We start from the raw sequence: 22490 nt of genomic DNA on the forward strand, positions 1-22490 counted from the left end.
TACGTGTTCGTGCAGATGAAATATTTCCCCAATTAGGAAGATATTTGTAGCAGTTGCATATAAAATCGTGAAAATTGTATATTTTACTTTCTCAAACTTCCCTGAGTTTTTCCTGCACGAATAGACGGTGCGATTCCACAGTTTGAATCATGCGACCCATTGCGTGTCCCATTATGTCAGAAGGGTTCACATCAACTCATTTTTTTTTAAGTGCGGAAATTTCAGACTGGGAAAAATGTTGTAACTCCTCAGACAGAGTCATGTTAGTGTCGTACCTAACCCAGACCTAAATACTTCGTTCAGTGACGCCATGTACATGACGAGTACCTTAGAGACAGCTGCTCCTGGGAGAGGTTGCCACGGCATAACCGCAGGGTATGCGAGGACAAGGTTTTTAGGACTTGCTGACAAGGCCTTGAGGGTTATGCAAGGCCATCGCTCCTCCCCATCCCCTCCCACACCAAACCTACCTAGCACCTACTACAGCTAGTGTAAAAGTTGACGTCAGCACCGTAGCCCCCATCCAGTAAGCTATAAAAGCAGACGTCGAGTGGAGCGCAAAGCATCAGTTCCAGTCAGAGCAACTGCGAGCAACTAACATGAAGACCATTGTAAGTACGCCAAAATAGGCCTTTGCACGCTAATCTTCGACGTTGCAAAGTGTTGATTCCATAGTGAGGGAAGCCATGCCTGATGAAGGAATCTGGTATAGACATATAATTTCTGTTGTATTAAAGGCATATATAAACTATCACTCATTCCTCTCTGTTTCGACATCGTCTTTAAAATATAATGACGTTACTGGAGCGTACAATTGTCTGTAAAATGTTAATGTTTTTTCTTGAGTTGCCACCATTTTTTTTGTCTCCGATTTGTACGTTATTGTTGAAATATTTTTTAAATCCACCATTCCTTCTTTGGACAGACATGATATAGTGTTCCGTCTCCTCATAAATTACTACAAATTTTGTCTCTGCAAATCCATAGTATTCAGCCTCATTGATAATTCCGTATCGTATATTACAATATTTTTCTGTCTTCTGATGCTCCTTTCACTGCCAAGTTATTTAACTTTCTCTGGACACTGCAGGACATGCTCCGATTACTTTTCCAGTCACTGATATGGGTTGTACACACATACTCTCTTCTCCTACACTTCTAGTACTTCCCGATTCCATAAATTACCTGTTCAATTCACCCACAAATGGAGCTAGATAAATTTTATCTTGTTTTGTGGTCGTTGCGTAATAGTACAGTTCGACAGTCTAGCACACATTCGGAAATCGGCATTGAGACATAATGTGTAGTCTACTACTTTGTAAAGCAGCATCGCAATTCAGAATTAATACTCCAATATTGTAGCCTGCATTTTCTTGAAAATTATGATTCACTCACAGTAATGGGTGACTGCTTAGACTTTTCGTGTGTCTCTATGATTGGAGTCGTCGTTTCTACACTTTGCGCTTTACCGTTGGTCTACACTAAATATTTTTCTTCTGCGATGAAAGGGGTCCAGCTACTATTAAAGAATCTTGTTACTGTCAGTGATTTGTCTAAACAGTATAACAGGTCAACTGTGATTCTGTATTCATGTAGCGTCCTTTTTCATTCTTTCTACGTCTTCAAAAATATGAAGCAAATTGCGTTTCTATTCATTTTCAGTTTCTTTCAGTGTATTGCATAGACCGGCTGAGCAGCTGACACACTGCTAACTAAGTAATCATAGTCGTAGTGTTGACTTTGGAAACCAGTAGAATTGAATTTTTTCGAGAAATCTATTGATTGCTAAACGAGTATAACTTCAGCATCAATTTGGATTCAGAACGGGTAGAAGAAATAAACGTTCGTGGGTTGAGCGAATGATATCAGCATCGATTGAAATAGTTAGTACAAACCTTGAAACACTAAATGGATTGTCTCGACTTTGGCGTCAAAAGCGAAACAGAGCTCAAGGCCACTACTGTTATTTCGGACATAGTGGAATGTGTCAAAAATGCGTCTTGTTCTGGTACTGCTACAATTACGAATGCTGTGCTGGCAGGTCTAACTTAACTGCTAGCAAACAGTTGCACAGTGCTGTTTCTTCATAACCACCGAAGAATTACGGCTCTACTACAAGATTTTTTCTGAACTGCTGTCTTTGCACCGCCAGTGATCAGTTATCAGCTGGCAATAAAGCAGTGATTGCCACAGTAAACAACAAAGAGTTTTTATAGGAGAAGGGGGAACTGAAGTGTAAGATTTAATGTACTATAAAATTAGACTTTTAATAAAAGACATGTACGAAAGATCAGTACTTACTTACTTACTAATCGCGCAGCCCCTCATTTGAACATTTAGTTTGCCGGCCACTGCGGCAGAGCAGTTGTAGGCGCTTGAGTCCGGAACCGCGCTGCTGCTACCGTCGCAGGTTCGAATCCTGCCTCAGGCATAGATGCGTTTGATGTCCTTAGGTTAGTTAGGTTTAAGTAGTTCTAAGTTCTAGGGGACTGAAGACCTCTGATGTTAATGTTAGTGCTCAGAGCCATTTGAACCATTTGAATTTCAGTTTGAACATGTAGTTAAAATATGGCTACCTGACCATTGACTTTCTTCTGAGAATGCGCAAGTCATGCCCCAACTCGTACGGGACTTGGTAGATTAATCTGCTACGAGTAATGAGTGTAATCGGCAAACATCTACTAGGCGCACTACGAATGTAGTGGTGTGAACATATTTGGAGTGTGGCTCTCACGGGGAGCATGCAGGGTATAAGTCATTGCGGGCCAAATATCCTCTGTGCCCTCGGTGGCTCAGATGAATAGAGCATCTGCCATGTTAGCAGGAGATCCCAGTTTGAAGTTCTGCTCGTTGCACAAATTTTGAACATGTCCCAATGATGTATGTCAACGCCTGTTAGCAGCTAGGGTGTCGATTTAATCATCATTTCATTCTCGAGAAGCTGCACGGTCATCAATTGTATCTGATCTTTCGGAAACAGATACTACCTTCATATATATTATATTGTGTTCAGTCACATAGTATTTCTGGGGGACATTTTTGTCGTTGTTTGATCTATTTACTTAAAAATCAAGCTAAATGTGTATATATCCATACATACCAGTTTTGTATGAGAACTCGTAAATTTATTTAAACACATTAGGAGTGTGGGAAGTGATAGGATTTAATGCCGTTTCCTTCTGTGTTTCAAGAAATGGTCAAATTTTAAGTCAGTGGTAGCTATTGCTGTGGTTAGTGCGTAGTTCCTAGCCTCTCCCTTGCACTTGCACCATGCCAGTCAAATGGCATGTGATTGTTGGAATAAGTTCGCTACTGTATGGAATGGTGCAGCAGGTGGGAAATCTCGAGTCTGTTCAAACGCAAGTATCATCTGGCCGGCCATATCTGACCCTCTCTGACCAGAGATGTCACTTTCCTTTGCACAGAAGCTGCTAGTGGTGGCTATCCTGGCTTCCCCTGTCTCTCTCTGACCAGCGATGTTACCCCTGTTGTGTGTTTGCAGGTGCTGCTACTGGTGGTGCTGGCGCTGGTGGGCGCTGCTCTGGCCATCCCTTACCCTCTGCCACGACCCCAGGAAGGCGCTGCTCGTGAGGCACTGCGTCCTAGCGAGCAGTACTACTACCCAGGCTACTACGGATTCCTCTATGGATGAGCAGGCAGACACTGTGAAAGTTGATAAGGACCACGACAGATTTTGGCTACAGTTCATTTGTTTCATTCCACAGACACATTTTGGCAAAACTTATGAAATAAATTTCTTTTCTCTGCTTTATTTCGGTCTTAATATTCTCCTGTGTGAATTCCAATTCCTCCTCCTGTTGATGTGATGCAGCCATGCATCCAAGCAATATACTTATAAGAAATCTCATGTCAAGTATCTAAATTAAACTTGTGGAAGAAAAGACACCTATCCCTTTCATCGTTGACAAACCACTGACTCAAAGCTCTAAACGTGAAGATTCAGAACTCAGGGTATTGAAAGATGAACGGACACGTTCTCTCCAGAAAAGTCTCGAGAGATTTCCAATAACACTTGATGTGTTGAAGAAGTAGTCTATTGTTTCGAGAATTAAATTTGGGTCTGTAAACAATGTACATATGCCAGAATGCCATTGTTGGAAAAACTGCTTAGAGCGATTTACGCGGTTTCTTGATACCAGAGACATACACAGGAGGGTACCAAGGATCTGGTCATTAGTGGAAGAGTGAGGGAAAGAGGGAAAGGAACACAATTTCTTACTCTACATGTACTGAACAACTCTGTTAATAATCAGGTATACCAATGCTATCACTGGATGTTAAGTTTCTGCTAGCTACTACTTACGTTACTGTGGGGGTATAGTTTGCTTAATTTCGTTAAAGTTGTTTTGATGTAATGCAAGTAACGTTGAAACATGTGCAGTTACTTTCTACACTGATATTCTTATTAACCTTTGACACTTTATCGTAAAACAAAACAAAAAATCGCGAATTGTAGACACAACACTACTGGAAACTTTTAGAATCCAGAGCCTTCTACTTTTTAGTTGTGAGGAGGTTGGCAATGAATGGCAAAATGGATTTCACAGTTCAAGTCAAGTGGCCCTGGGACCATTTGCTGTAGCTAATATCCATTACAGAATGTGGGTTACTTCCATCGGTACAGCTGTCTGTGTGATGTATTAAGACATGAGATCCCTTTACGAAGGTCAGTTCTTTCAGTGGAGGTGGATGGGGTATGTGGGATGGTTGCAGTCTCCAGTGACACTCACTGGCTACTCCTTTATATGAGCTGCAGATGTCCACTGCAAGGGTGTTGCAGCAGGGTGTCAATTATTGTAACACATCAGAATCTCACTTGCTCACGATAGATATACAGAGGATATTTGACACATAAATGTTGAATATTATCTTCAAAGAATGTATAATTGTATGTGTATGTGAGTATGACACAGAGATATTATCGAAATTGTTAATTTTCTTTAAGGAAGATCAGGTTATTGTTGAATAAGTGAAAGAGATGAGCGGACGCACTGACATTTTTCCACTGATTCAGGAAGAAAAATACATATAGTGAAAGGCTCATTGAATGTTTTGCACAGCTCCATAGTCCGAATTGGTTTGGTTAAGCGTTAGGTGTTTCAACTCTTCCGGAGCAGTGTTTAAAACAAGTGAATCTACGTCAGAGTAAATTGCTTGGTGAGGCCACATAACTAAGACGCTCACTGAATTCTGCAAATTTTTCTCCCACTCTAGATAATGTATCAGTTTTCAATCAATCTTTAAAAACAATTCACAACAGAAAATGTTTTCCTCGTACTTGCGACTACAGTCATTGAACCTTGATCAAAGGGCAGATATGGTGAAACTATGGAATATTTTGAATAAATTTACTATTGACCACCAATTTGAAGGTAGCTAGCGGTCATTTTAAAGAGACCATGAACATGTAAGCGTACATATGCAATTAATATACCATTCATGAAGTGAAGAATAAAGAGAAAATGATGAGTAATTTTCAAAAACATAGTGAGTTGGACTCATTGGAATGACCCTCAGCAATTTTCTAATTATTTTTGACCACATGTAGGATATGATAATAAATATGTATTGTCATATCCAAGTGTTCACTTGGAAATCACCAACAGCTCAAAATTAGCCAACAATGGCATCTTATCCAATTATTTCACTTTTATTTTCACTAATGAATTTTTTAATTAGTTTTACCATAATTGTTCAGATATGTGTTACAGGCAGTCGTGGCCCTGATTCATATAACCTATGGCAGAATTCTTAGTCCAAGAACATATACAAGTATAACAAGAAAGGTGGCACTTTAGTGAAGTATTATGGCTTAATTTATACGATAAATTCATACATGTGTTCTTCTAAAGGCGAAACTTATTATTATATTATTTCAATAGATGATTGAGGAATAATGTTTAATGTGATACAACGATGATGAGAGGAGTAGCAAAACAAATTATTAATTTATATTCAAGGATATAGGTTCCACCTTTTGCAAAATCACTTTTTTCTTCCTGCTCAAACATCTTTCGGCACTATGGAGACTGAAACGGAGGGTAAATTACCTTTCCTTGACGTCTTGGTCAAGAGAAGGGCTGACGGCACCCTAGGTCATGGGGTGTATCGGAAGACTACGCACACTGATCTGTATTTGCACGCAGACAGCTGCCACCACCCTTCACAGAGGAATGGGGTACTTAAAACTCTAGTACATAGGGCGCGCACTATCTCTGACGCAGAGAGTCTACCCCAGGAATTGGAACATCTGAGAACTGTATTTCGAAAAAGTGGGTACTCAGAGTGTCAGATTCAACGTGCTCTCCGCCCAACCACTGCAGCACAACCTGTTGAGATGGATGAAGTCACGAGGGAGGAGGTAGGCACTGCATTTATTCCATACACAGGCTCACTCTCGGGGAAAATCGCCCGCATTCTGAAGAAACACCGGGTCGGAACTGTGTTTTGCCCTCCAAATAAAACTCGTGCACTGGTGGGGAGCGCCAAAGATGACCTCGGTTTGAGGAAGGCCGGCGTGTACCAGATTCCGTGTCAATGTGGCAAGTCGTATATTGGTCAGACGATGCGTACCGTCGAGGATCGATGCCGTGAACACCAGAGGCACACTCGACTGATGTATCCGAGCAAGTCGGCGGTCGCTGAACATTGTTTGTCGGAAAATCACGCCATGGAGTATGACCGCACGAGGATTCTGGTACAGACGTCGAGATACTGGGACAGCGTTGTTAGAGAGGCCATCGAAATTCGCACCAATGACGACCTCATAAACCGTGACTGTGGCTATAATCTTAGCAAGGCTTGGGAACCAGCGATCGGGTTAATCAAGAGTAAATCGAGCAAACGTATAGTTGTGACGACCACGGCGAACAGAGCCATCACACCGACGTCATCTCAGACGCCGTCGCAATCTGTTCCACCGCGCGACCGTGGCGCGGGGCGCGGACGGCGGACGGAGCGCGCCGAGGGCGGAGGGTATTTAAATCGGCCGCCGCCGCGACCGAACCCGGTTCCCTCTGAGCAGCCATAGCGTACGGATCTCCGTGCCGGCACGTTCACAGGAGCTCAGTCCGTGAGTTCACATGATGATGGCGACATGTATGATCGCCGAAATATTGTGCCCGTTGGACACTATAGACCGGCGGCATACCCGTGGGTATTTTGATTACATTATATTGTTTTGCAGGACCATCAGCCATAGCGTCCTGCACTGTCAGCATGTTGTCTGCAAACCAAATGATGTAAATGTGAATTTCAATGGCGGGTTAACACGTCCTTTGGTTTTTAAATAATGTGGTCTCTGCGTGTCAAAACGTTTTGCTTATATATTTGTTATTACTCACGTTTTGTTGTGACTGGTCCTTCTTCTTTTGATTTCTGAGGGAACTGCACATACACATTAATGTACTTTGTGTAATTTCGTTTTCTATAAACTCCTATTCACTTCGCAAAATGCGGTGAGCATTGTGTTGCTGTGTTTCCTAACCAGTCGATGTTCGCTTGTTCACCAGAGGAAACCATAGCCAACAAGCTAAAACAAAAATTAAAACAATAGAATGCCATACTAACAAGTGCAGACAGAGGGAACAGTACACTGTTTGTGAATGAGGAGGAATACATAGATAAACCACAGGCGTTTCTGAAGGAGAACAATATGATATACCAGTAGTGTTACATCGATGAGCTAATACGCCCTGACTGATGAACAACATACACACATATAGAACAGCAGCACAATGAAATAAACAAAATACACCCTGAAACTCACTTCACATGAGTAACAGAAAGGGAGAACACACTAAATTTTCTGGATCTCACCTTACAAAAACCGAACAACATCCATGACTTCACAGTATTCATGGAACCGAAAACCATGAGCATCACCATTTACAATCTGTCAATCCACTTGCTGACACACACACACAAATAAAGTTCAGATTCATGCTCTACAGATTGAACAGAACACGCGAAGGTAAACAGACTTACACATAGAAGCAAAACACAATAAAACAGATAGCAGAGGAAAATGGTTACAAACCCCTTATGACAGAGAATTTAAACCTACAAATTTGTAAACAGAAAAAGAACGAACGCACAACACACACAGAAAACCTTACACAACACAGATCAGCACAACATACAAACAATGATCAAATGCAAGAAACAACAGAACAATAACACACAAACAAAATAAAATGGCACATACTCACCTACAGTAACAATACTGTCCACAAAGTAGGCAACATATTGCAGAAACAAAGACTTCAAGCGAGATATGGGACAGGCAACTGAACACAGAAAAACTCAGAACAAAGAACACATCCACAGATAAATTCAACAGATCAGGAATATATGAACTCACTTGCAACACTTGTCAGTGAATATACATAGGAGAGATATGAAGGAACTTTAAAAGAGACACTCAGAACGCCTCTGAGACCTAAAAGTAACTGCATCCATACATTTGCTGACCACCTAATAGCCCATAACCACCAACTAACACACAAACACACGCGCACACACACACACACACACACACACACACACACACACACACACACACACACACACACACACACAGAGAGAGAGAGAGAGAGAGAGAGAGAGAGAGAGAAAGAGAGAGAGTAAACAAAATTCAAATTGGGCGCCAAATTCTCTTGGGGACAAATGAACGTTGACGGGGTTAGGAATCACAACACGTAGTGCTCATCGCGTTTCGCGACGTGAAAAGGCGTATATAAGAAACGAAATGAACACAGTATAATAATATGTGTGTGCGGTACTCTCAGAACACGAAAGAAGAAGGACCAGTCACAACAAAACGTAAGTTCAAATACTTAAGCAAAACATTTTGACACACCAAAATCACGTTATTTAAAAATCAAGGGATGTGTTAATTTGCTGATGAAATTCACATTTACATCTTCTGGTTTGCAGATGACAAGGTACCAGTGCAGGGCACCATGCAGATGGTCCTTCAGAACCATATAAAGTAAAATCACGTTAAGAAGCAAAATGAACAAAAGCTTTCTTTAGGTATTCACTTCGTCAGACCAGTTACAGCCTAAAGCATATTCACTGTTTTGCAGTTTTCGATAACGAAAACGCTCTGATGATGGCACAGAGGTGCCAAAACATGGCTCGGGAAATAGAAAAAAGAGTGATTTTGCAAAAATCCAGAACGTATATCCTACAATTTACCTGCAGACACGCAAAGGAAGGCAAGAGCTGCAGATCCAAAAGATAAATATTGATTTATAATTTACGTAACTAGACAAGAGTACGGCTGAAAGCTGAAGACTATGCAACAATTATTAATGATTATTTGAAAAGATAACAGATTTGATAATTTAAAATTTTTTTCAGTGTTTTGTCTATCTGTGATTATGTTTTGTTTTACTTTGTATTATTTCCTCTACTTTGAACTAGTAATAATCGGTGTTGTATATGCATTGCTTCAGATCTCGTTTGACAAAACTCCAGGAACATGAGAAAGGGTGATTTAATACGCAAATGTAGTGAGGGTCCTGACTTTTTACTTTGGTTTCAGTTCCTACTGTAGTTCATTTGCTCCCATGCTGATGGCATCTTTCGATATTGCGTAGAATAGTTCAGTAGCGTATTGATGCTGTACTCTGCAAATTGTAAATTTGATCACGTTCCGTTCCTAAGGGAGTGCCGCCGCTCTGTCTTCAGGGTATGTGACTACACTAAACTTAAAAGCTGGTATTCATTCTCTGACAAAGGCTAAGAGTGGTTAACGAGAAACGAACTATGTTCTTATCTAGGTTCAGATGCTCTATTAGATGCAGTGGGTAGTAATGGAACGAGATATGTAATGTCAAAGTAGTGATGTCAGTGGCCACATCGAAAGACGTTCGTTATTTTGAGCAACTCGATATTAGTACGCATTTCTAAATAAAAGCAGTTTCTACCATTATTCAAACGTTTATTTGCAAATACAGGATCGCTAAGGTGATGAAATGCTTATCTTGCTATTCTATGGACGATTACCTCTTTCACCATATCACACGGATTTTGATCGATCACTCAGAATTCTCAATCTTATCGTCGCTCACAACACGTGCATTGTCGTACGAAACCATGCTAAAATTTACACATCAAGCGAAATTGATGGGTGAACATATAACGCACAACGGTAAAAGACTATTGTCTCTGTATGACTACACAGTGGAAATCGATTCTTTGTAGATATATAATACATTTCGAAGCGCCGTGCACTGCTTGGAAATTTCTGTAGCAGGAAGTCTTCCATGGAATAGGGTGAAGAGATTACTGAACATAGATTTTTTCAAAGGAAATCAGTCCCTGATAGGGAATGAGACTAACTGGAGATCATATCTAATAGACTTTTATTATGACGGAATTATATTACCACATCGGACACACATTACCACATAGAACAGTATTGATTCTGCATGGTCCCTTATACATATTCAGAAAACACAGCGCAATACAAAAGACCTTTTGGGAAGGTTTAAGATATGCCAATTTGGATTTATTAGGGAATGAATAACTCTGAACCACACTGAATAATCGATCACGCAAGCTGGAAGCAACGGAAAACTACTGCACGCTTTTACATTACAAGAAGCGAAATACAACACTACCATGGACTCTGACTGAAAAACATCTTGATCTCCAGGTGACCTGGAAACATCACCTAGATGAGGTCTGGAAGAGGTCATATAACATCTTGTTTGTCATATACCCAATGATTAATGAAGGATCTATGTGGATTTTTAATCTTTAGAGCATTAGTACGATCAGACATGGAACTTGATTGTCCTCTACTAAGAATCGCAGCCAAGGCACATATAGAAGAAGATCAACGGGTCCAGAATACATCGCCCTAGCACGTCTACCACGTTTCAATAAAGTTTCCAGCCTGTTACTTCCGTGAAGTAACAGCGATCATAAAGCGGTCTTATGTCAAAGCGGTAGGTGGATCAAAACAAAATGTCCAGACACTCTGTGACCAAAATGGTACTGAAACAGAGGATGACAGACTAAAGGCCGAAATACTAAATGTCTTTTTCCAAAGTTGTTTCACAGAGGAAGATTGCACTGTAGTTCCTTCTCTAGATTGTCGCACAGATGACAAAATGGTAGATATCGAAATAGACGACAGAGGGATAGAGAAACAATTAAAATCACTCAAAAGAGGAAAGGCCTCTGGACCTGATGGGATACCAGTTCAGTTTTACACAGAGTACGCGAAGGAACTTGCCCCCCTTCTTGCAGCGGTGTACCGTAGGTCTCTAGAAGAGCGTAGCGTTCCAAAGGATTGGAAAAGGGCACAGGTCATCCCCGTTTTCAAGAAGGGACGTCGAGTAGATGTGCAGAACTATAGACCTATATCTCTAACGTCGATCAGTTGTAGAATTTTGGAACACGTATTGTGTTCGAGTATAATGACTTTTCTGGAGACTAGAAATCTACTCTGTAGGAATCAGCATGGGTTTCGAAAAAGACGGTCATGTGAAACCCAGCTCGCGCTATTCGTCCACGAGACTCAGAGGGCCATAGATACGGGTTCATAGGTAGATGCCGTGTTTCTTGACTTCCGCAAGGCGTTCGATACAGTTCCCCACAGTCGTTTAATGAACAAAGTAAGAGCATATGGACTATCAGACCAATTGTGTGATTGGATTGAGGAGTTCCTAGATAACAGGACGCAGCATGTCATTCTCAATGGAGAGAAGTCTTCCGAAGTAAGAGTGATTTCAGGTGTGCCGCAGGGGAGTGTCATAGGACCGTTGCTATTCACAATATACATAAATGACCTTGTGGATGACATCGGAAGTTCACTGAGGCTTTTTGCGGATGATGCTGTGGTGTATCGAGAGGTTGTAACAATGGAAAATTGTACTGAAATGCAGGAAGATCTGCCGCGAATTGACGCATGGTGCAGGGAATGGCAATTGAATCTCAATGTAGACAAGTGTAATGTGCTGCGAATACACAGAAAGATAGATCCTTTATCATTTAGCTACAAAATAGCAGGTCAGCAACTGGAAGCAGTTAATACCATAAATTATCTGGGAGTACGCATTAGGAGTGATTTAAAATGGAATGATCATATAATGTTGATCGTCGGTAAAGCAGATGCCAGACTGAGATTCATTGGAAGAATCCTAAGGAAATGCAATCCGAAAACAAAGGAAGTAGGTTACAGTACGCTTGTTCGCCCACTGCTTGAATACTGCTCAGCAGTGTGGTATCCGTACCAGATAGGGTTGATAGAAGATATAGAGAAGATCCAACGGAGAGCAGCGCGCTTCGTTACAGGATCATTTAGTAATCGCGAAAGCGTTACGGAGATCATAGATAAACTCCAGTGGAAGACTCTGCAGGAGAGACGCTCAGTAGCTCGGTACGGGCTTTTGTCAAAGTTTCGAGAACATACCTTCACCGAAGAGTCAAGCAGTATATTGCTCCCTCCTACGTATATCTCGCGAAGAGACCATGAGGATAAAATCAGAGAGATTAGAGCCCACACAGAGGCATACCGACAATCCTTCTTTCCACGAACAATACGAGAATGTAATAGAAGGGAGAACCGATAGAGGTACTCAAGGTACCCTCCGCCACACACCGTCAGGTGGCTTGCGGAGTATGGATGTAGATGTAGATGTAGATGTAGAAGCTGCAGGTGAAAGACATGTGTTCCAAAGATTGAATGAGAACTCTGAAAAGTTATAGCATAAGTCGCACCACCCGCCAAATTAGTCCCTCATTCGACGGCTAGGTCAAAGTGACAAATAATCTGCTCTTTGAATCGTTGGAGCACTTGTCTTGCCCCTACAGCTTCACGGAAGTAGCAGGCGGAAAAATGTCTTGAAACGTGGTAGACGCATCAGAGTGCTGTTTCTGGATCTAATGAAGTTTTTCTATATGTGTTTTGTTTGCGATTCAGTAAAGAACAGGCCGGGTGTTTGTGTTGTCCTCATTATTTTCATCGCATCAAATCGACGAGCAAGTCGTCGAAGTGGCGTCAAATAGAAAGACTTGCACTAGTATGTCGACCTAACCTAGACGAGGTCTCCCTGCCGACAATGCTGTTGGATTCTGGTGGACTTAAGCTTGGTATGGACAAACTATTTCACTTGTTCTGGTGTGACTCCATTGATTAAAACAGTGAACATGATTTTAACCAACATTAATGGGAGTGTCAGCGATTTCACGTGTGATAATTACTGATGAAGAAACAGTCACGATCGCAAAATACCGTTTATTTAAAATGACACGTTTCGGCAGATTCAGTAACTCAAATTATTATTGACTGCACCATTTGCTGGAGCAGGTGACATAGTGAGCAGATCTCTGTTGTCAAGACGATAACTTCTCCTTTTTACAGTTATAGTCTTGACAACACACAGCTGCTCAGCACGTCGCCAGCTCCAGCAAATGGTGCAATCAATCCGAAGATGGATCACTGTATGTGAAGAAACGTGTCATTTTAAATAAATGATATTTTGCGATTTGTGACAGTTTCTTCATAAGTAATTAAAACAGTGGATTCGCCAATTTCAGTATCGAGTACATAAACCTTTTGTTTTATTGAGTCAGTTAGATAGTTAGTTACATGTCCCACTACCCAAATGAACGATTCCGTTATCGATATGACGTGAAATGAATCAGTTTACTGGATATGTGTCAGCTGATCTCACCGAAACAATATTATTACTTCAGATGCCCTCGTCCACAACACTTGCGCATTAAAAGTAGCGTGTCTTTAAATCACTGTAATATTTACAGGTACAAATATCTACAATGACATGCATATTTGTTCTGGTAAGTGAACTTTAAAAGCCTCATAATGCGTCGAACTTAAGAACAAAACAATCTTTGCACTACAGCTATTAATTATCGCAAAACATCAACAGAAATGCCATATTTTAGGAGAACGTTATTTTTATATCCTGTTCTTCAACGTGTCTTGCGGTATGCAGCATGCAGGAAGTCCCAGAAATGTTGCGGCAAACTTCTAAGGGAGGAGAATTGCATCGCATCACTCAGTCGCAAACGTCAGAAGTGCTGCACTGGTCTCAGGAACGCGTGGTGTCTGATACTGTAAACTTCGAGCAACTATTGTAACACTAGAGCTGTATTCATGTCGTACAACATCTGTACTCATTATGTCCAATAAATCTTTCAAATGACACACTCTTGTTTCTTTTCCTATCTTCGACCTCTGCTGCCACTTACGCCTACTACTGATGTTTGCGAGCATGGGATGCTATGCAATTCTCAATCCTTATAAAGTGCCCCTGCTCCATAAGAAGTTGGTCGCTGCGTTTCTGGTACACATTGTATGTTTTCAAATATGGAATTTTTTATTTCTAAGTCTGTGATATAAGAACTAGTTTGACAATCCAAATGACTAATACATTCTAAAGTACAACTCCGTTTCACTTTTGACTAGCTCTCTGCTCCAGCAAATAGTCACTGTCGCCTCTTCGTTTAATATTTAAAACATTGTGGTTCTTGTACATAAGACTTTTAATTGATGAGATGCTCTTCGAAAATCGTCTTCCATTTATTTAGGAATTAAAGCATGATAAAAACACGCCACACTTTTAATACTCTGTCTGATAATTTGTTTGCCCATGCCCGTACCCGATTTTAGGCTGTTATTAAAGTTAAAAAGTCGTAGTACGGTTTCTAAGCTATAAAAAATTTCTTAATTCACCTGAAACAGCGTTACAACCTTGAATGATAGGTTCGCTGTTCCGCAATCAGGAGTCACGTCTACGGCCACTTCCAGCCTCTTGCAAAGACACACCCATTGAGCATTATGCAACCGTCGCACCACACTGGCTGGTAACTAGATCCTGGTGGCAGCTTGTCAAAGACATTATATGTACGACAATATTGCAACAGTGTCTCCGACCACATTCACAACCATTATCAGTGCGCACCAAGTTCGTATCTGCTACCGCAGAGTTACTTTTCTACACCCTACTTCACTGAAACTGTCTGAAGAAATGCGTAAATAATTAAAATCTACGGTTCCTACAGAGGTTTAGGGAGACCTGCCGTTGCTTATCAAGTGAATGACAGGTCTAGGAATCTCTTCCCAAATAGTACTAATATGGAATTCTTTTACCCAACTGCCAGCCTGCTGGAATATTTGGACACAAATAAGAGAACTCTGCAACAGTCTGCGCCGGTACTTTCAGCAGAGAATAAAAGTTGTTATTAAAAAAAAGCTCCTCATTTAAATTTGCTTTAATTTATTTGGGTTTCTTACACAACACACATTATACACTTATTGGAATTTAATAAAATTTAATTTCCGTTCATCTGCTCCATAGCTCAAATCAATCAATACGAGGTGGAGGGGAGGGGAGAGGGGAAGGGAGAATAGATATACAGTATGTATAGTATATTTTTATCTGTTATATGATCTTTTTCTACTTTTTCAGATATTCTGATAATCATGGCTGGAAATTTAAGCAAAGGCCAACGGAAGTGGATAAGTGAACAACACTGGAAGACCTCTTGCTGTAAAATTCGACAGATATGCACAGAAGAACTCAATACATTTCCATCTAGTAGGGTATCAATTTACAGGTTGGATGGAAAATCTGATTGAACTGGGTCTATCTTTAATGTGCCAAAGAGTGGTAGGTCAGTGAGTGCTTCTACTTATGAAAAAAAAGTTTGTTGTGCAGGGATTTATCCAAAGTCCAAAGAAATCCAACGGAGAGCCTGGGTTGAGCTGGATATCTCCCGGGCGTCTTTAGATCGTCTAATTCAACTTTCAGGTTTGTATTTGGATTGGGCAAGACTATTTCATGGATTACTGGAAGATGATCAAGATCACCGTTTAGAATACAAGGTGATAGCGTAATTCGGAAAATTTGTTGGTATGACGAAGCAAATTTTAAGTTGTCAGGCTCTGTTAATAGACATAACTGTGCGTACCATGCCACTGAAAATCACCATACTGGAATTAAAAAGCAAGTGAATCAAGTTTGGGTTACAGTTTGGGCTTGTCTTTCTTGTTAAGAGATCATTGGGCCTTTTTTCTTCTTTTTCAATACGACTGCTATTCGAGACGCCTGTCTTAAGATGTGGGATAGTGGAATTCCACAATTACGTCTGCAGCAGACTAATGAACTAGTTCAAACAGGATGGGCATGCTACCCACTGTGCTTTAACAGAGCGTGGCTTCTTGACAATGTGTTACCCATTAGGTGGACAGGCTCACGAGGGACAGTGGAATAGCCACCGCGATCATCGGACCTTACTCAATGGACTTTTTCCTTCGGGCTGCTATCAAAGATAAAGTCTGTGCAAGGAAACCACACACTGTCGTGATATACGTCAATTAATAACAGAAGCACGCAGAAATATTCATAAAAATAAGAAACTCTCTGTCCTAGAGTGTACAAACGAGATTACAGGAAAGTGCAAATGATGAAGATCAGCAGTTTTTGGATGTTGCGCGCCTTAAGACATTGCATTTATTGTGACTCCATAAGCATATTTTCTGTAATTTTCTATACTAAATTTTTCATTCTCATTTCTTTTCTATCTTCCACGATACACAATAATAATAATACAATAACAATATCTTCTGTATATCTACTTAGGCATCCCGTTGTGTATATAATGAATGTAATCATGGTTTGTCCGTGCCAGATACTACACTCCTGGAAATGGGAAAAAGAACACATTGACACCGGTGTGTCAGACCCACCATACTTGCTCCGGACACTGCGAGAGGGCTGTACAAGCAATGATCACACGCACGGCACAGCGGACACACCAGGAACCGCGGTGTTGGCCGTCGAATGGCGCTAGCTGCGCAGCATTTGTGCACCGCCGCCGTCAGTGTCAGCCAGTTTGCCGTGGCATACGGAGCTCCATCGCAGTCTTTAACACTGGTAGCATGCCGCGACAGCGTGGACGTGAACCGTATGTGCAGTTGACGGACTTTGAGCGAGGGCGTATAGTGGGCATGCGGGAGGCCGGGTGGACGTACCGCCGAATTGCTCAACACGTGGGACGTGAGGTCTCCACAGTACATCGATGTTGTCGCCAGTGGTCGGCGGAAGGTGCACGTGCCCGTCGACCTGGGACCGGACCGCAGCGACGCACGGATGCACGCCAAGACCGTAGGATCCTACGCAGTGCCGTAGGGGACCGCACCGCCACTTCCCAGCAAATTAGGGACACTGTTGCTCCTGGGGTATCGGCGAGGACCATTCGCAACCGTCTCCATGAAGCTGGGCTACGGTCCCGCACACCGTTAGGCCGTCTTCCGCTCACGCCCCAACATCGTGCAGCCCGCCTCCAGTGGTGTCGCGACAGGCGTGAATGAAGGGACGAATGGAGACGTGTCGTCTTCAGCGATGAGAGTCGCTTCTGCCTTGGTGCCAATGATGGTCATATGCGTGTTTGGCGCCGTGCAGGTGAGCGCCGAGGCACACAGGGCCAACACCCGGCATCATGGTGTGGGGAGCGATCTCCTACACTGGCCGTACACCACTGGTGATCGTCGAGGGGACACTGAATAGTGCACGGTACATCCAAACCGTCATCGAACCCATCGTTCTACCATTCCTAGACCGGCAAGGGATCTTGCTGTTCCAACAGGACAATGCACGTCCGCATGTATCCCGTGCCACCCAACGTGCTCTAGAAGGTGTACGTCAACTACCCTGGCCAGCAAGATCTCCGGATCTGTCCCCCATTGAGCATGTTTGGGACTGGATGAAGCGTCGTCTCACGCGGTCTGCACGTCCAGCACGAACGCTGGTCCAACTGAGGCGCCAGGTGGAAATGGCATGGCAAGCCGTTCCACAGGACTACATCCAGCATCTCTACGATTGTCTCCATGGGAGAATAGCAGCCTGCATTGCTGCGAAAGGTGGATATACACTGTACTAGTGCCGACATTGTGCATGCTCTGTTGCCTGTGTCTATGTGCCTGTGGTTCTGTCAGTGTGATCATGTGATGTATCTGACCCCAGGAATGTGTCAATAAAGTTTCCCCTTCCTGGGACAAGGAATTCCCGGTGTTCTTATTTCAATTTCCAGGAGTGTATAAATCTGCAACCCGCCTCCATGGAGGTTGAGTTGCACAGTTGCATTTCGCCCCCTTTCGTGAAAAACACTTCAGTTTGGTTGTAAAAAGAAGTCATCGCACCAATGATCTTCTTGTGAGATGTCGGCGAAGCATCTGGAAGTCGTTCGCTGAAGTGACCCTTGACTGACCACAGTGTTTCCTCTGGAGTTCAAGAATCTTCGACAATGGGCTTGTGTGTTCTTGAATGTTATAGAATCTTCAAGAATATTCTGATTTTGGAAATATTCTGTGGGTTCTATAAAGAAATGAATAAGTGAGCTACGATGTACTTTAGTTCATATGAAGATATTGTTGAATTCTTAAACGGATTTAAGAGTGCGTAACACTGTTTTTGAGCAGTCGAGAGCACGAAAATTTCTGTCAGATTAAAACTGTGTGCCAGACCGAAATTTGAACTCGGCACCTTTGCTGTCCGAGGACAGGTGTTCTACCAAAACCTCCTGGAACACAATTTTAATCTGCAAGGAAGTTTCATATCAGCTCACACTCAGTTGCACAGTGAAAATTTCAATCTTACTCGAGACAATAATTGAGCGTCGACAGCTAAAAGTTGTACAGTTCCATTTTTTTTAAATGTCATTTTATGAGGTTCTGGAATGTTCTCGACTGATCAAGAATACGTTCGGAAAACAAATGAAAATAAAAATAAAGCGAAGCGTGTCCTTTCCAGCTACTGGGATAATAAATGGAAAAGGGTAGACACATACGTGGATAACAGAACAGAATTATGTAATGAAATTCACGGTTTTTAATTCCTGTTATTTAGTTTTAGTTTTTTGGTAATATTGGCTCAGCAGGATATTTGCCGTTTTGTCTCAGAATAGTTCCCAGGCGATACAGCTGGCTCAGCAGTCCACACTCTGTTAATACTGACTCCTAATGAACGTTATCATTTGTCTTCTATTTCCTTACGCATATTGACAGAAGAATGTTTGCCTCGCGGGATAAGCCGAGCGGTCTAGGGCGCTGCAGTCATGGACTGTGCGGCTGTTCCCCGCGAAGGTTCGAGCTCTCCCTCGGGCATGGGTGTGTGTGTTTGACCTTTAGATGATTTAGGTTAAGTAGTGTGTAAGCTTAGGAACTGATGACCTTAGCAGTTAAGTCTCATAAAATTTGACACACACAAGAATGTTACGCATGGAACTAACAAAGGTTGAAACTTTCTAACTGTAAGCTGTGTGTGTCAAAACCTTTCGCCGGTAATATAAAAGCAAGTACGTTTTTAAAATTCCGATTACTGAATCGGATCTAGGATTGCGTTTGCTACCCTACTTCTAAATACGAACATAAATTACTTTTGATGTGTGTGATAACAGTTAAACTAAATTACATCTGTTTGTAAATGAAAATGAAGTATAGTTATCAACAGTACTCAGAATGGCTCTGTCATGGAACAATCGCACACAATGGCGAACTGTATTTAAAAATGCTTCCTGTTAAAAAAAAAAAAACATATCCCAGACAACGTAAATAAAATTTTCCCAGCAAATACTGTTTCCAATTTTCTCTCAGAGAGTTCATTCAGGCCCTACAATAGATTCTTACCTTGCAACGGATAAAGCGGCTCTAGTGTGTCTGCACACTAAAAGAATGTGAAGTGCTGAACTGTATCTGCTTTAAATAAATTGTTGGGCGGGAAACTGCACTAGCTTATTTCTTTTCTTTATCAGACTTGTAACCTCCCCATCACTTATCGACCTTAATGACAGTGAAAAATTAAATCGCGTGTACCTAACGGAAATTTGGGAAAAGCAATCGTCACCGAAGTTAATCTGTCGGTAAAGAGGGAGGAAAGGGTTACATCTAAATGAAAGGAAAAATGCAAATGAAACTGGTGGAAATTAATTTTGAAAAGGGGTAAAGTTAATAAAGAAAGTAAATGTGCGGCCGTTACATTAACAATTAGCTAGCAGTAATTAGATATTTGAGATTTGGGGAAAATTACGGTTGCCAGTCCTATGGACAATTACTATAGCAACTGAAAAAGAAAGCTTATTGCACATATAATTATCACTAGAAGCGTGGCAACTGAAGGTTGACACATGTAGTGTGAAAACTGAAAGTCTGTCAGAAGTAATAAATTTCGCTACACTCTGACTTAATTTAGCAAAAAAATTAATAAAACAGAAAATTGAAAGTTAATTTAGTGACTGAAATTAATAGTGAGCTTTGTTTCTGAAGCACTACGAAATTCAATAAAATAAGGTTAGTCTTGGGCTACCTCAACAACCATTTAAAAAGCTACTTGAATCTACGCAATTTAGAAATAAGAGATTTAACTTTGAACTTGAATTTAATGATTCTGAACAATTAACAATAGTAAAATTTAGTACGTACCAAGCTGAGCTGTAGTCACAGGTAAGCTAAAATATGGTGACAAAACTCACACCCATAATTTGTGCTTGTGTAATCTAAATATTGTAGCCAGCTATGAATACTTTAACTGAACTTTGAAATTAAAGCAGTGAAATGGAATAATATTACTCTAATGCCGGCGTTTGAATTTCAATGACACTCGGGTTCATTCCGGAAAAGGAAAGGACCCTGCTTGGTAATGCAATTGGGACAATGAGCAACAAATGTTCATGCTAAGTTGCTGTAATTATAGTTACGAAAATGGAACAGTTTGAAAAGCTGAGGTCTGCCATACAGTTCTAAAACTTTACGTGCTTCCAGTCTTCCTTGTAGGTTGATTGAAGGTTTGAAGCCGTCGATAGAGGAGGTGGCGACAGTCACTCATTATCAGCCGTCGCTGTTGCAGAAGCTGGATGTTGGAGCGCCTTCTTCTCGACACGGTGACCAGGCGAAACGGGCTCTTGATGTGCGCCAGCTGATGCTTCCCGTCCGTGACACCGTGTCAGAAACTATCATAGCAAGTCGAGCGCAATTACATGCTGCCCAACCCCGAAAGTGCGGCAACTCGCGGGAACGTCACACAACACACCTGCTCCACCGCCCTACCCCAGCCAGACTCCCCTCTGCCCGCGCTCCACGCGACAGAGTTAACACCACCAAAGATCCTAAACACTTTCGTTCTCCACACGACCTATCGATGTAATGGTTCAATAGCATAGTTTTCCCTAGGCAAGACCCAGCGTAAAAATACAAATAATATTTACAAAACAAACCAATTATACATCGATATAAATGCATATATTTGAATCTTGTGTGTATGTCTGTGTTTGTTTGTGTGTCTATCGGCCTGCCAGCGTTTTTGTTTGGTAAGTCACATCATCCTTGTTTTTAGATATATTTTTCCCACGTGGAATGTTTCCCTATATATATATATATATATATATATATATATATATATATATATATATATATTTATAGAGGGAAACATTCCACGTTGGAATAATATATCTAAAAACAAGAATGATGCGACTTACCACACAAAAACGCTGGCAGGTCGATAGACACACAAACATACACACAAAATTCAAGCTTTCGCAACCAACGGTTGCCTCATCAGGAAAGAGGGAAGGAGAGGGAAAGACGAAAGGATGTGGGTTTTAAGGGAGAGGGTAAGGAGTCATTCCAATCCCAGGAGCGGAAAGACTTACCTTAGGGGGAGAAAAGGACAGGTATACACTCGCACGCACACACATATCCATCAGCACGTACACAGACACAAGCAGACATTTGTAAAGGCAAAGAGTTTGGGCAGAGATGTCAGTCGAGGCGGAAGTAAAGAGTCAAAGATGTTGTTGAAAGACAGGTGAGGTATGAGCGGTGGCAACTTGAAATTAGCAGAGGTTGAGGCCTGGCGGAAATGAGAAGAGAGGATATACTGAAGGGCAAGTTCCCATCTCTGGAGTTCTGACAGGTTGGTGTTAGTGGGAAGTATCCAGATAACCTGGACGGTGTAACACTGTGCCAAGATGTGCTGGCCGTGCACCAAGGCATGTTTAGCCACAGGGTGATCCTCATTACCAACAAACACTGTCTGCCTGTGTCCATTTATGTGAATGGACAGTTTGTTGCTGGTCATTCCCCCATAGAAAGGTTCACAGTGTAGGCAGGTCAGTTGGTAAATCACGTGGGTGCTTTCACACGTAGCTCTGCCTTTGATCATGTACACCTTCCGGGTTAGAGGACTGGAGTAGGTGGTGGTGGGAGGGTGCATGGGACAGGTTTTACACTGCGGGTAGTTGCAAGGGTAGGAGTCAGAGGGTAGGGAAGGTGGTTTGGGGATTTCATAGGGATGAACTAAGAGCTTACGAAGGTTAGGTGGATGGCAGAAAGACACTCTTGGTGGAGTGGGGAGGATTTCATGAAGGATGGATCTCATTTCAGGGCAGGATTTGAGGAAGTCATATCCCTGCTGGAGAGCCACATTCAGAGT

At 41.8% G+C, this 22490-nt stretch overlaps 1 long non-coding RNA gene across 1 annotated transcript; it reads left to right on the forward strand.

The window, feature by feature from the left end:
* The first annotated feature begins 574 nt into the window (after positions 1-574).
* LOC126474932 (uncharacterized) lies at positions 575-3772 on the forward strand. Its single transcript, XR_007586606.1, has 2 exons — positions 575-611; positions 3503-3772. It is a non-coding gene; the product is annotated as an uncharacterized LOC126474932 (long non-coding RNA).
* The last annotated feature ends 18718 nt before the right edge of the window (positions 3773-22490 follow it).

This window comes from Schistocerca serialis, chromosome 4 (assembly GCF_023864345.2).
Source record: "Schistocerca serialis cubense isolate TAMUIC-IGC-003099 chromosome 4, iqSchSeri2.2, whole genome shotgun sequence".
Lineage (NCBI taxonomy): Eukaryota > Metazoa > Arthropoda > Insecta > Orthoptera > Acrididae > Schistocerca > Schistocerca serialis.